Source organism: Grampus griseus, assembly GCF_964374135.1.
Source record: "Grampus griseus genome assembly, chromosome: 3".
In the NCBI taxonomy this organism is placed as follows: domain Eukaryota; kingdom Metazoa; phylum Chordata; class Mammalia; order Artiodactyla; family Delphinidae; genus Grampus; species Grampus griseus.
The window spans coordinates 129,375,393-129,390,154 of NC_139019.1; the positions used below are offsets into that span (position 1 = coordinate 129,375,393).

Genomic DNA, 14,762 nt, shown 5'->3' on the forward strand with positions numbered 1-14,762 from the left:
ATTGAGTTAGCAGTGGCACTCCCCTGAATCACTGCATCATCCAAAGGCTGCCAGGTGACAGCTGGCATCTTTGGCTGCCACAGTGGACCAGGCAGTGTGTGCTGCTCCAGGCTCCCAGCTGTCTCTCTTAGGGAAGGACTGGTGAGGATTGCCTTCCTCCTGCTGGGTGTATTGGCTGGTAACACTGGGCAGGTGGGTCGGGGGTCATCAATGACACTGCCTTAAAGAAGGTCATATCCCCGACGTGGGAGCTGGGGGTTAGGGTGGGCGAGGCATTCACCTAGATTCCTGACATCCTCATCTGAGGTCTTCTGCTGCCCGGTGCCTTCTGGGTAACCTCCAAACAACTGATTTTAAGTCCTAGTTCCTTCCTCTGCTACGTGGGGCATGGTATCTGATTTCTCTGAGCCATGGGTTCCTCACTGGAAAAAGGAGAAGAGGGGTGAGAGAAATAAGAATAGGTACGTGGCAAGGTTGTTATAAGATTCCAAGATAAAATATGTCACCTCCATACTCTAGCTAAACACCTGGACTCCTGTCCCTTTGCAGTCACTGGCCCTGATAACCCATCTAAAAAGTGCCCTCAATCCTTCCCTGTCACTCAATCCTGTTCTGTTTTCTCTGTTGCACTTACCACAGTCTGTTTAATTAAGCTCTTATTTAATTATTTGCTTGTAAAATATGTACTTTTAAATATTTGTTTAGAATATTAAGTTAATTAATTGTTCAGTTGTGTGGTCCTTCCTGCCTGGAACACAAGTCCCATGAGGGCACAGGCTTCCCCAGTCTTGGTCACTGCTGTTTTCCCAGCACTTTAGGCACTGCCTGGCATCTAGTGGGCATTTTAAAAATAAAATTTCAATAAATGAATGCTGAATGAATGAATTGTAACTCATTTCATAAGCTCTAAAATGCTCCTTAGAAGTTATGGATTATTATTACTCTTAAGGTCAGACCAAGAGCTGCAAATGAAACATATCCATGAGTTCGGGTGTTTAAGAAACAAGCTAGAAGAGTCTACCAAGAAGATTCCTGGGGTACAATGCCAAGCGCACCCCAACTAAAGTGCACAGAGATGGCCCTCGCCAGAGTTATCATCATTTTCATCATGGTCACCATTTATTGAAAGCTCGCTGTCTACTTGGCACTGCATTAAGAGGAGGAAAAACTATGGTAAGAAAAAATATTGACTTGCTCTTTAGATCATCTATACGTTTGTACGCACTTACACACGTGTTTGAAGTTGAGTTCCTTGGGAGTAGTGCAGACTGAACAAAGCAGTGGTATACGGAGATGCCAGCAGCCAGGTAACACATGCATATTCTCAGTTAATCCTCAGTGTTGTAACTTCTCTGTATCAGTCAGCTATGGCCACAACCATGGTAGTTTGTGCATAACAAACTACCCCTCAAAACCCAACGGTTTATATTAAAGAGCATTTCATGCTCTAGTTTCTGAGTCTACAGGCCAGTTTGGGAGGGGCTCAGCTTCAAGCCATAAGTAGTCTCCAGGCTGTTGATGGTCTCTAGTCTGTTCCACCTGTGTCCTCATTTTCCTTAGACAAGACACTATAATGTTCGTGTTCTTTCCATGGTAGGTCATAGATGCAAGAACGAAGCCAAACCTTGGAAGCACATTTATGGCCTCTGCTCACACCAAGTCCTTATCGTTCCGTTGGCCCAAGCAAGTTATATGGCGAAGCCCAACATCCATAAGGTAAGAAAATATATTCCTGTGCACATGTGTGCCCTGCAAGGTCACATGGAAGACCGAGGGTGTGAAGAATCAAGAACAACAATCCCATCTACTACAGCCCAACTTTACCCCATGGTGAAGCCGAGGCTTCAAACAGTTAAGCTATTTGTCTAAAGTCACAAGTGTGTGTGGAATGCATCTGGGTTTTGGACCCAGCTATGTCTGACACCAAAGCTTGTGTGTTTAATATGCTGAACTCTGCTAAATGCAAGGTGAGCTAAGCCCCACAGGGAAGAGGGTCCTGGAGTTCAGCCTCAGAGGCTTCTCCTCCACCCAGCACAGTGTAAGAGCACCCAAGTTAACCAGAGATCACCTGTCTGGTCAAGGTCATGCCATGGGTCAGTGTCAAGGAGACCCTGGAACCCTTTTTTCCTGCTCTTTGCACCATTCTCCCTGGGTAGAATCATGTGCTCTTGGCTTTAAAATGTTACCTAGAGGGTAATATTTTAAAATATTACCTAGAGGGTAATATTTCTCTCTGAGAAATGTTACCAGAGGCTTTTGAAGCAGGCCCAGGAGACTCAGAGGTGACAAATAGTTCCCTTTTCACTTCCTGGAAATTTCTCCTAAATGTGCTTACTCTGCCAACCGTACCTGCAAAAGGAACAGGCGAAGTTTACACCCAGCTGTTACCATGCAGCCCATCCAGACACCAGCACGCCCGGGCAACTCTGGCTGCTTTTGCAATGGAATCAAAGTGGGGGAAAATAATCAGCAGGGGAGCAAACTCTTGTTTAAATGCAAATACCTTTGAGAGGAAGCAACTGAGGGAAAGGAGATTATGAAAACCCCAGTTAAGAACACAGAGTTGGGACGAAGGCTGATAAACCATGGCAGTCCCCCAGCGGGATTGTCCCTGCTCCATCTCCCGTCAAAGTGGGACACTCGTTTCCAGAAGCGATTTGCCAATGGTACACATCCCAGTCACCCCTAACAAGACTCTTAGAATGGAGCGGAGCGGACTTCCCGATGGGCAGAGAGCCTGTCAGAGCCGAGGGATGCTGATGGAGGGCTGAGCTGGTTTGCACTAGAATTTAAAGTGAAGGAAATGAAGGTTGAGAACTGGGGCCCAAGAGGGAGGTTTCAGAAGGCAATGTGGGTACATCTATCAGGCTCCCCAGAGAGGAGGATGCCTCAGGGGATGTGGATGGTGGGGAGGGCATCTGGAAGCTCAATCAGAGGCAGCAATGCTTTAGAGCTTTCTAATAGGAATTATAGTAGATTTTCATTTGCTAATCTTGTTTTTATTAAAAATAAAACTATCCATTTTTAGCTTAAAATGTGCTGAAGCTCGAGGATTTAACCACAAATGAGATTATATTTTATAATTATATTGCATCAAGGATTATTTTGTCCTGTAACCTTTTAAAAAGATACATTCCAACTATAGCTCATTTTGTAGCTGATCTCAGGGAAAGTGGGCAGAGACGGGAGGCATGGAGTGAGGGGAACAGCTGCGAACACTCAGAATCACCCCTGCCCCGATCTGAGCCACTGTTGGACTGTGGGTGTTATGCAGGCACATAGGTAGAGGTTCTGTGCATCATCTCAAAACACAGTTATCTGTAAGCACTGCAGGAAAAGACATGGGAGAAAAGCAAGGATTGTGGCTCCAGGGCAGCTCACCATCCAGGCTGTGAGTTTCTAGAAGGATTCCTGTGACTTGGCAAAAGGGCACCAAACTAAGTGTCAAAAGACCTGAGTTAGAGTCCCATCTTTAACATAATAAAGCCGTGCAACATTGGGCAAGTCATTTCACTTTTCTTAGCCTTGGCCTCAGTTTCCATACCTGTAAAACTGGGTGGTTGAGAGTGCTTGAGAGTGCTAAATAAGATGACCGGGGTTTTCCCCATCATTCATTGAGCACTTAATGGTTACAAACTGAGGTTACCAACTGAAAAACTGTGGGCCACATCCTGGCAGCAGCCATGTCTTATTTGCATGTTTAAAAAAATAAATGTGAGCCAGTATTTTAAGATTAGGCAATCTCACATAAAAATCCAGATTTCTGGTTTCTCTTGAAAAAGAAAAAAATCAGATCTGGCAACACTGAGACCTACAGTGTTACAGTCAGCTGCAGTAAACTGACCCATTTGGCCTCAATCCCCACTGCTCCACGTGTCCCTAATCTCAGGACCAAGCGTCATTTGCCCATGTATCAGAGAAACTATGTTTTTTCTTACTGTATGATAGAAATTTGGAAAGCACTGTGTATTTATTCCTCACAATGACTGTAAGCAGCAGGCATTCTCTTCACTCCCATTTTACAGATAAGGAGACTGAGACTTCTTGCTTTTCTGCCTAAATAGAACTATCCATGCTTCATGTTGATTGGCACTTGCTCAAGGCCACACAGGTAGTAAGTGATAGAGACCAGATTTGATTCCAGACTGCCTGCCTGAAAGCCCATGCTTATAACTACTTTGCTACCCTACTGGTCTAGAAAAGACACCCTTAAACATGTTAACTTTATTCAGATCACAACACTGAGGTTCAGGGAGATGGTAGCCCACCTGAGTTTCTTTTTCCACCTCTCACTTGTTGCTAGAGATAACTGACCTGCACAAGCATCAAAGCCATGAATGAAAAAGACAGAGAAAATGAGAGCTGAAGGGGCCCAAGGAGATGATTCAGTCGGAGGTCTGCATTTTAAGAAGGGGAAACAGACACTTGGAAAGGTTAAGTGACTTGCTTGTGGTCACATATTGCTTAGAAATATCAATGCTAGGACTAGATTAGGAAAATGAAGTGAGGAAATTATTTAGCTTGCCAGATGTATTTTAGGCTCCCAAACTCACTTAGGTTGCAAATGTGTGGATTTTCCAGTACAAATGTGTTGAGAGGCAGTGAGAATCACTGGGGAGTTGCCTCCATTTTCCCCTTTGTTCTTGATAGAAGTCGTCCCCAGAATCTTACCAAAGCAATAATGTAGCCTTTTGGAGACATAGAATGTCAGAAGAACAAATGTCATCATCTACAACAATCATTTCATTTTACAGGTGAGAAAACCAAGACCCATAGGTGAGGGGACTTGTCCAAGACTGTTGGCACAGAGCTAGACAGGAACCATTCCCTGCCTCGCATTCCGAGCTACATCGCTTGGTGCTGGTTCTGCCGTCAGATTCTCACCTGCTCGGCTTGAGTTTCTTCTTGGGAAGCATTTTAATGATGTTGTTCAGAGGCTCTGCACCTCATTCCTCAGGGGCTCACGATGGTCTAAAAAATGCTCACAGCTGGATTAATAAGAGGAGCAGCACCTCTGAGTTCCTTCACTTCGGCAGGAGGGAAGGAAACGCAGCTTTTTCCCTCTCCACATCCCAGATGCTCCCAGGGAGGTGAAGATGGTCCTCGCTTTCCTTTGCTTTCTCGCCTGACCAGAATTATGTGCTGGGCATCTAGATGCCTCCCCCTCAAGCAGCCTTCCCTTACTCCCCACTGGAGTCAGCCTTCCCTCCTCTGAGCCCTGTCGGCGGAGAAGCTATGGCACACTTACAGACTAGATATTGCTGATCCCCTCAGCGATGTTAGAAGCTGCTTGAAGGCAAGGACCAAAGCTGATTCATTTCTGTCCCCGGCTCCCAGCAGCGGTGTACCTTGCCCAGTCATAAAACCAGTTGCTGCCATTTATTCCAGGATTGCAATAGACCAAGTTCTGGGCTAAGCACTTTATCCTAAAATGGCATATTTTATCTCAGTGAATCCTCGAAGCCACTCTGCAAGGAAGGTATTTCTATACACGATTTATGGATTAGGACACTGAAAGTCAACCAGTTTACAGACTTTATTACAGCATTAATAAATTCAAAACTCCCCATTATGTGTTGCTCTCCTTCCCTCACCCTTCACCGTCTACACTCCTCCAAAGTCCTCAAACTTACCCAGCTTCCTTCTGCCTCAGGGCTTCATCTGAACAGATTCCTTTGTCTCCATTATGCCCCCATTTTCCACCCAGTGCAGCCTCTCCTAACCCTTAAACTAGTTCATGCCCTCTTGGAATTTGCTCTCATAGCTTCCCTGACTTTTGGTTCATGGCATTTGCCACATTTTGTAATTCAATATATTGTGGGATTATGCCGTTCCCTTCTGTCTCCTCCATCAGTATAAGCTCCTTGGGGACAGGCCCCATATCCGTTTTGCTTGTCATTTTGTCCCCAGTGCCTGGTTAAGTGCCCAGCATAAAGTAGGCGCCCAGTAAACATTTATTGAAGGAATGACCATCTGACTTTAAAGCATATGCCCTAGTTACCATGCAAAGCAGAAAAAGTAGATGCTCACTAATGACTGTATCAATGAGAGAAGAGATGGAGGAGATGATCGGCCACAAGGTGCCAGCTAGGAAAGATCAAATACTCGGCTAGTAGAGAATATGAAGACCCAACAGGCGGCTGGTTCACTTTCAGCAAAGTAGGCTTCCTGTATGGCAATCATGAAAATGATTTGCTCTCCCGCTTTCTCTTTTCAGTAACTGCTGGGAGCCCACGACTAGAACAGCCGTCAACTGCAAATGAAGGAACAGCTCAGCTCATGTCAGAACGGAGTCTTGAAGGGCGTCTCTATTACTTCCTCCAAGCACTTCACACCCAGCCTCCTGGAAGGGCTGCTCCATCAGCCCAGCCCCTGAAATCACGTGGGTGATCTTTTTTTTTTTCTTTTTTTCCAAATCGCGTTTTCAAACTTTCACTTAAAGGAAGATGACGGGTGGTAGTGTATGACCTGAAGTGACAGGAAAATCAATAGCAGGCTTTCAGAGTCATTCTGGATAAAAGGCCCAGGGGTCACATGATAGAAAGGAAGGGGAAGGGAGGGACAGTGGGGAATCCGCTGCAGGCCTCCCAGGTCTTCTCAGAAGGTGTGCTCCCTTTGCCCTGGGGGTGGGAAGAAATCGGCACACACAGATGAAAGGGGTGGCTAGATAGAGCCCCAAGCCTAAAGCTTATGTATTGAGTCCTAGAACGTGGAGGCTGGGAGGCGCCTGTGAAATGGATCACATCCTAGCCCTTCGTTTTATTCAATATATCTGCCAAAAGCCCAGTAAGTCAGACTTACTACCCACAGTAAGTCAACCCAGGGGCCAGACCAGGACCCTGGGTTCCTGATTCCCACACCAGGGTCTTACCGTTACATCAGGAGAGTCCAATGTGTGAGGCACAATAATGGCCCCCCAAATACGTCCATGTCCTAACCCCAGAACCTGTGAATATGCTACCTGACATGGCAAGACTTTGCAGATGTGATTAAGTTAGGATCTTGAGATGGGGAGATTATCCTGGGTTATCTGGATAGGTCCAGTGTAATCACAAGTGTCCTTACGAGAGGGAGGCAGGAGGGTCAGAGTAAGAGGAGATGTGATGACAGAAGCAGAGATGGACCCAGGCAGCCTCCAGAGGTTGGAAAAGGCAAAGCAAGGGATTGTCCCCCTACAGCCTCCAGAAGAACCATAGCTGCCAGCCTATTTTAGACTCCTGACCTCCAGAACTGTAAAGTAATAACTCTGTGTTGCATTAAGACACTAAGTTTGTGGTGATTTGTTATAGGCTACCATCAGAAAGTAATACATCCTGTGATACCACTCAACCCACATGCTAATCCTGCAAATCCCCCAGAGACAGGAAGAGTCAGGGAGTGCATCCATACTTGAGTGGCAGTATGTCATAGTGATTATGAGCACACTCTGCAGAAACAAGCCCAGAGACCATCCACAGGAGAATGGACAGATACATCGTACATACTCACACACTGCAGAAAAGCATACGACAGTTCAAAAGAACAAACTTCTGAAACACGCAACGACATGGATGAAGCAATGACATTGGAGAGAAAGAAGCCAAGACACAAAAAGATTATGTAATGAATGATTCCAGTTGCATAAAATTCAAGCACAGACTGGGGACTTCCCTGGCGGTCCAGTGGTTAGGATTCTGCTCTTCCACTGCAGGGGGCACGGGTTCGATCCCTGGTTGGGGTACTAAGATCCCACATGCTGCATGACGCAGCCAGAAAAAAAAAAAAAGAAAAAAAAATTCAAGCACAGACAAAGCAAATCTATGGTGATAAAAGTCAAAAATGGTGGTTATCCTGGAGGGAGAGTATCAAAGACAAGAGTGATAAAAAGAGCCAGCTGGGACTGGAAATGTTCCCTATCATGATCTGCTCACATATGGTATACATACCTAAAACTCCACTGAGCAGTGTGCTTAGGATTCGCTCACTTTCCTGTAAGTTATACTGCAGTTTAATCTCAGCTCCATCGTTGCCTGTGTGACTTTGGGCAGGTTACCAAGCTCATCTGTGACTGCATTTCTCGTCTGTGTAATGGGAATATTAACAGCTCCTGCCTCATAGAGTTGCTGTGGGTTAGTATATATGAAGGGCTTACCACTGGGCCTGACACATGGTAAGTGCTTCCTAAACCCTGCTCATTGTTCCTTGGGTGTGAATGCAGGGGTGAGCTGGAGCCAGTGCCCACCTGCACATGGGGGCCGATCTTGTGCCTCACCTCCCAACTCCACAATCACACATTATGCTGGAAGCACAAAAAAAATCAGCCGTGGTGGGAGTATTTACACCCCCACTACTGGCCAAAGCGACAAGTCAGTGCCTTTTGTGTTGCCTTGTTTAGAGAGCCCACATACTGCTGTGTACATGGCTGACACCAGACCTCTCTGGACAGTGTTTCACTTTAGGAAAGGGGAAGAGAAGATGGGGGACCTGTGGTGACGAAAGCAGGACCTGCCACCTCCTCTCCACTCCTCACTGGCCCAGGAGGCTGGAAGGGCTCAAAGAGCCAGCCCCTAGAGACTTGAGTGTGGGCCTCGTGATGGCATCAGAGTCCCCCACCAATGTCTCTTTTCTCTTCTCTCACCCCTGGGCTTTAGCCACTTAACTCAGCCTTTCAGACCCCATCTCCCCTTAATATGTGCCTTGTGAGAGGCCTGGCCCACCTTCCCACCCATCCCCTAGCACCAGGGACCCCTCCAGCCAAACTCTCCCCAGCCCTCAGAGAACTTGCCCAGAGTCACACTCCCTGTTCCTTCTCTGCCCTCAGATCCTCTTTGAATCAGCTCTTTCTCATCCTTAATGTCTTAGCTCAAAGGTCACCTCTTCAGAGAAGCCCTCCTTGGCCTCACTCTCTCACTCTCCATCACGCTACTCATCACTGACTGAAATTCTTGTATGTGTGACTGTCTGCCTATTTAGTGTCTGATTCCCAACTAGGATGTTAATTCCAGGATACACACTATTTTCATCATCCCTATTCTATATATCAAGAAACCGAGGACTGCAGAAGTTAAATAATTTACCCATATGGTCACAAAGCCAAGAAGTGACAGAGCTGGGATTTGAACCCATACAAGCCGACATGCTTAGCTGCTCTGTCATGATGGACTGCCAGAAAAGCAGGGCAGTGTAGGCAACTGGTGAGTCCGGAGAGAAGTCAGGGGAGCAGGAGCCTAGGTTGGGTGTAGGGGGTGAATAAGGGGCACACCTGCCAAGCTAAGGAGTTTGACGGTCTGGCTGGAAGTAAGTCTGACGTCCCAAGGCCAGTGAGTAACAAGGTGTAGAGAGCAATAAAAGGCCCATAGGAGGCGTCGAAGCAGTGTGTGCAGAATGTGCCTTTATTCACTTATTTATAGAGGATGAGAAATTAATCAAGGGCCCAGGCTTTGAACTACCAGCGCCTTCTCTTCTCCTGCAGCAGGTCAGTTGGTATGATGAGCTGGCACCGGGGAAGGAAGCCAAATTCTCTGCTTTTCTCTGAGACTCACAGACTCCCTGTTACAGGGCCTTCCCCAAGCCAGGAAATCAGTCCTTTGGCCAGAGAAGCATTGGCTCCATGCAGGAAAGCAGGGATCAGGAGTGGGAATGGGGGAAGCCAGCTGGGGCAGTGAAAAGAGTACTGGACAGGAGGAATCCTCAAGCCCCATAGGACCATGTCGAGCACTTAGCACAGTGCCTGACACGTACTGAGCGCTCAGGAAATGCTTGGTGGCCGTGGTGGCCCCAGGTCTCTGTGACCTTAGGCAAGTCATAGTCTTTCTGTGTTCCCCTTCCCTCATATGCAGAAGACAGTTGAAAAGAATTGCCTGCTGAGCCCTCCTCTCAGAGAAGCTAGGGGGTGCTCAGCACAGTGAGTGGTAGCAGCCTCATAAATGCTTATGGAATGACTATAGTGCGTGTTAACCGTAAAAACCTTTAAAAACCTAAGTTGTTATTACAACAGCCATCTGAAAATACGATAAGATGTCTGGGCAGGTGCTGAGGTCCCCTCACTGGGTTCACTCCGAGAGCAGCTGGGAGTGCCGGCTGAGGCTCCCCTCTGGGGACAGTGCTATTTAGAGAATTGGCTTTAGAGCCCAACAGTGAGAGTTCAACTCCCAGCCCAGCTACCTGTTAGCTGTGTGGTTTTAAGTTCCTTCCTCTCCCGGATCCTTGGTTCCCTCTCCTCAAAAACTGCAATAATAACAGTAACTGCCTTATATGATTGTTTGGAAAATTCCTTGATACAATGGACAAGTAACTGACATATTGGGCCATTAACACGAAATGGCTTTTTTTCCTTCTATTTCTGCCTCTAGTTGTACCCAGTCAGATCCATCATCTTACCCACTTGATGATGATCACTTCAGCAAATGCCAAACATTCTGGTCATTTAAAGCCCATTTCTTCCCTCCTCCTAGTGTGGGTTGGACCGATGGCTCGAGAAACAGGACCAGAAGTGGGCAGGGGCTTGGCCTGCTCATTCATGCCCCCTCCTCCCTGCACCTCCCTCCCTCTCTGAGTCTGGGTCTTTCCTTCCTCCTGTGACATCTAGTGTCCAAGGTGGGTAGCTGATGTGTCACCCATCTGACCTCCTGGGGGTGGGGGGAAGTGTCCCTGGCCTCCCAGAGGGTCAGCGACTTTCCACGAGGTGCTGGTGGTCTCTGCGGATGTGGTGGTCCTTGTTTTGGTGGTGCGTCTTCTTTTCTTAGGGTGGTATTTGACTTCACTTAACGGCAGCTCTGCAGACCCCCCAGAGGGCAGCAGCCTACTCTTCCTCAGCCCTGCCAGGAGTCCACGATGGCCCTTCTCCTCTCTTGCCAGCTTCAGGCCCTGCCATGTGAAGGAAGCCTCCGGGCTCCTTCACATGGAGCTGCAGGACCCAGGCCTTTGGGTCCTTAAGCATCTACTACACACCAGCTCCCTACTCACTGTAGGGGAGGGAAAATTTTTCCTCAACCCTTTTAAGGTCCCTGACTGGGTCTGAAAATTAAACTGACAGCCAAATTAACAGGCGAAAAGCATACATATATATTTAAGTAAGTTTTACACGCAAGCCTTCCAAAGGAAATGAAGACCTGAGGAAATGATTCAACCCGCATCTTTTTAAATTTTATTTATTTATTTATTTTTTACGGTACGCGGGCCTCTCATTGTTGTGGCCTCTCCCGCTGCGGAGCACAGGCTCCGGACGCGCAGACCCAGCTGCCATGGCTCACGGGCCTAGCTGCTCCGCGGCATGTGGGATCTTCCTGGACCGGGGCACAAACCCGTGTCCCCTGCATCGGCAGGTGGACTCTCAACCACTGTGCCACCAGGGAAGCCCTAAACCCGTATCTTTTCATGCTAGGTTTGATAAAGAGTGGACATCGTGGAGGAATATGGCAGGTCGAGGAGTACGAAGCCAGTGTAGGGAACTGGAGGAAACTTAGCAAGGCCAGTGCATTTGGATTCTTCTCCATGATCCTTTGTCTTCAGAGATGAGGATGCCCCTTTCCTCAGGGTGCAGGCAGGCAGAGACCAGGTCAGTGGCAAACAGCTAAATTGCCACGAGCACTCAGCACCTTGTCTGTTGTAAACTGTAGCAGCACTTCCGCGAGGGGCTGCAGCCAGCAGGTGAGGGGCTCGGGGCGCCCTGAGAGGAGAAGGGCTCTCATATGAGTGCCTTGTGACCCATCTCAGGGGAGGGAGGATGGGGTCAGAGTGACCTTCCTGCTTCTGCTGTCTTCTCAAACTCCTTCGGCCTAAAATATTCAGCATGCCAAGGTGCTCTCTATGGGGGTAGGTGTCCTGAACCCCCCTCATCACTCAGTTGGGCCAGGCTGCTCCACCTGTCCTCCCTGCCTTCCTCAGCACCAGTCTCCACGTTCATGACCGCCCCCAGAATCCGGGGACCCAGGCTGAGTGCACCCACACTGGCTCACCACGTTCACGGTGGCGTAGACTCTGCCGCTCAGCAAATGTCCACCTGTGAAACTCTGTCCACCAGAGTGACCTGTCAGTCTCGCCTTCTTGCAGGACTGCCCCCATACTGCAGGAGGGATTCCCTGGGAGTCCTCCCACCCTCCACCCTTTGACTGGCCTCTGGGGTGTGTGGTACGAGGGAGGGGGAGCCGGGGGAGCTCTCAGGGGAGCACTGCTCCCCACGAGGCCGAGGCCGCAATTCTGACCCTCTCCTTGGTTTTCGATTACAAACCAGAAGGGGAATGCGGGGCTGGCGGGGGGTGGCTGGACTAATCTGCTGCCTTCCAGTGGGCCCTGGGGGGTGGGAGTCTGGACACTGCTGCTGGCAGTCCTCATCAGAACAGGGAGAAAGCAGCACTTGCTTCTCTACTCTGAACTCTAGGCGTCAGTTCAAGGGGGAAAGGACAAGTTCCCTCAACATCCTGTTATGCGGAGAAGTGTTTACCGCAGCAGATAGCAAGTGCTCACCTCAATCCCAGTGTTAGCTGCTCCACTCTCCTCTGACTGCCTTCTCCTGGGCCCCTTGTCCACATGCCCCAGTCTACCGAGCTTCCTCCCGCTCTTCAGACCTGCCTCTGGGTCCTCCCACATTCCACCCCCTCTCCCTCCTCCCCTAGCTCACTTCTTCTCATCAGTTAGGACTCAGGTGGAGGGTGGCACCCTCAGGGAAGCCCTTCCTGACCATCCCTGCATGAGGCACCCCTACTAGGTATTCCCATACCCGTCCTGTCCTGTTAGAATGCATTTTTCCAGAGAAAGAGAGCTTATATGAGGAATCTAAAAAGAAATGGTACAAACAAACTTATTTACAAAACAGAAACAGACTACAGACTCACAGACTTGGAGAACAAATTTATGGTTGGGGGGCGGGGCGCAGGGGGAAGGATGGGGAGAAGGGATAGTTAGAGAGTGTGGGATTGACATGTACACACTGCTCTATTTAAAATGGATAACCAACAAGGACCTACCGTATAGCACAGGGAGCTCTGCTCAATATTATGTGACAACCTAAATGGGAACAGAATCTGAAAAAGAATAGATACATGTATATGTGTAACTGAAATACTTTGTGGTACACCTGAAACTATCACAACATTGTTAATCAACTATACTCCAGTATAAGATAAAAAGTTTAAAAAAAATGCATTTTTCTCACAGGCTTATTTTTCAGTTTCTGCTACTAGAATGAGGAACATGTCTACTGAGTTCTCCAAGGCCTTTACTGCTAGCACAGTGGCTGGTACAGAAAACTGCTCAATACCTGTTTGTTGAATGGAAAAAAAAATAATTAGCTGTTCTTTTTTAAGGCAATTTACTGGTAAAGCTCCCATGTCCTAGGGGGTTGGGAGACCTAAGGCCTGAACAACTTGAAGCCCTCTGCTCTTCCCTTTAAAGAGGCAAGGAAACCCCTGAGCAGAGGACACAGGCTCCCCCTCGCCCTGCCTTTCTGCAACTCTCCCCCAGGGTGCTCGCTGTCAGCAGATTTGATGAGGCCTAGGGGAGCTATGTGTAAAGAGAAAGAAAAAGAAAGAGTCTCAAACCTAACTCTATGAAGCTAAAAGGTCACCAGGGCCCATTTCTCCCCTAAGGTTTCAGGCCTCCCTCCCTCCTGTCTGTGTTAATGAGGCAGTTACTAACTAACGTTCCATCTGAGAACAACCAAGTTGGTTAAGGGCTTGGGACCAAGTCTGCGGCCATTAACCAGCTAATAGGTGAGAAAGAACGCGTGGGCCAGCACTTGGATGGCTGTCAGACACCGCTGGGCCGTGCAGCAAAATAGATCCTCCTTTTGAATCTCTTCCTTGGCCACCCCCTGGTCGTGTGACCTTTGCTAAGTCAGGGAAGCTCTCAGAACCTGATCAGCAAACAGGGATTCATTCATTCCACAAATATCTGCTGAGCACCCACTGTGTGCCAGGGCCAGACAGAGATTTCACTCTTTCCATTTTCCAGTGGTTTTAAGGAGACGAACTACTGACTCAAATGCTTCCAGGGCCTAGACAGATAATGGAAATGAAGAGGTAGGGGGAAAACTGTGGTGTGCCTGCCTGGTCTAAAGGGACAGCAGATACTCAGCTCCAGCTGCTTGTTGCCAGGAACTTCCATTACTTTTAGAAAATCTGAAAACCTGTATTTTTATGTGAAAATCTTATAATTTTTCAATGTTGGCAACTAATTCAAAATTTTAAAAATTTCCATGCAGGTCAAACACATGGGCTAGATTTGGCTTGCTAGATGCTAGCTGGTGACCCCTCGGGAAAGGCTATGAAGTAACTGATGTGATGCAGCCAGCTCAGAGTCTCTTGCTTTTAGCTTAGCTTTTATCAGTATACCTGTGATTTATAATACATACTCAGGGCTTCCCTGGTGGCGCAGTGGTTGAGAATCTGCCTGCCAATGCAGGGGACACGGGTTCAAGCCCTGGTCTGGGAAGATCCCACATGCCGCGGAGCATCTAGGCCCGTGAGCCACAACTACTGAGCCTGTGCGTCTGGAGTCTGTGCTCTGCAACAAGAGAGGCCGCAATAGTGAGAGGCCTGCACACCGTGATGAAGAGTGGCCCCCGCTTGCGGCAACTAGAGAAAGCCCTCTCACAGAAACGAAGACCCAAGACAGCCAAACAAACAAATAAATATATAATACATACCCAGTTCCCAGAGAGCTCTTAGCCCAGAAGGGGAAATGGGGTATACATATGTAAAGATAGGAGCTATAGTTGAAAATGTTCATGTGAATCACAAGATATCTGTAGAGAATGGAGAGATCATTTCCCTAGAAAAGAAGAC

At 48.0% G+C, this 14,762-nt stretch overlaps 1 long non-coding RNA gene across 1 annotated transcript; it reads left to right on the plus strand.

Moving 5' to 3' along the window:
• Positions 1 to 1,017: 1,017 nt before the first annotated feature.
• LOC309821117 lies at positions 1,018 to 6,293 on the plus strand. The gene is made up of 3 exons (XR_014296572.1): positions 1,018 to 1,173; positions 1,598 to 1,716; positions 6,218 to 6,293. It is a non-coding gene; the product is annotated as an uncharacterized lncRNA (long non-coding RNA).
• The last annotated feature ends 8,469 nt before the right edge of the window (positions 6,294 to 14,762 follow it).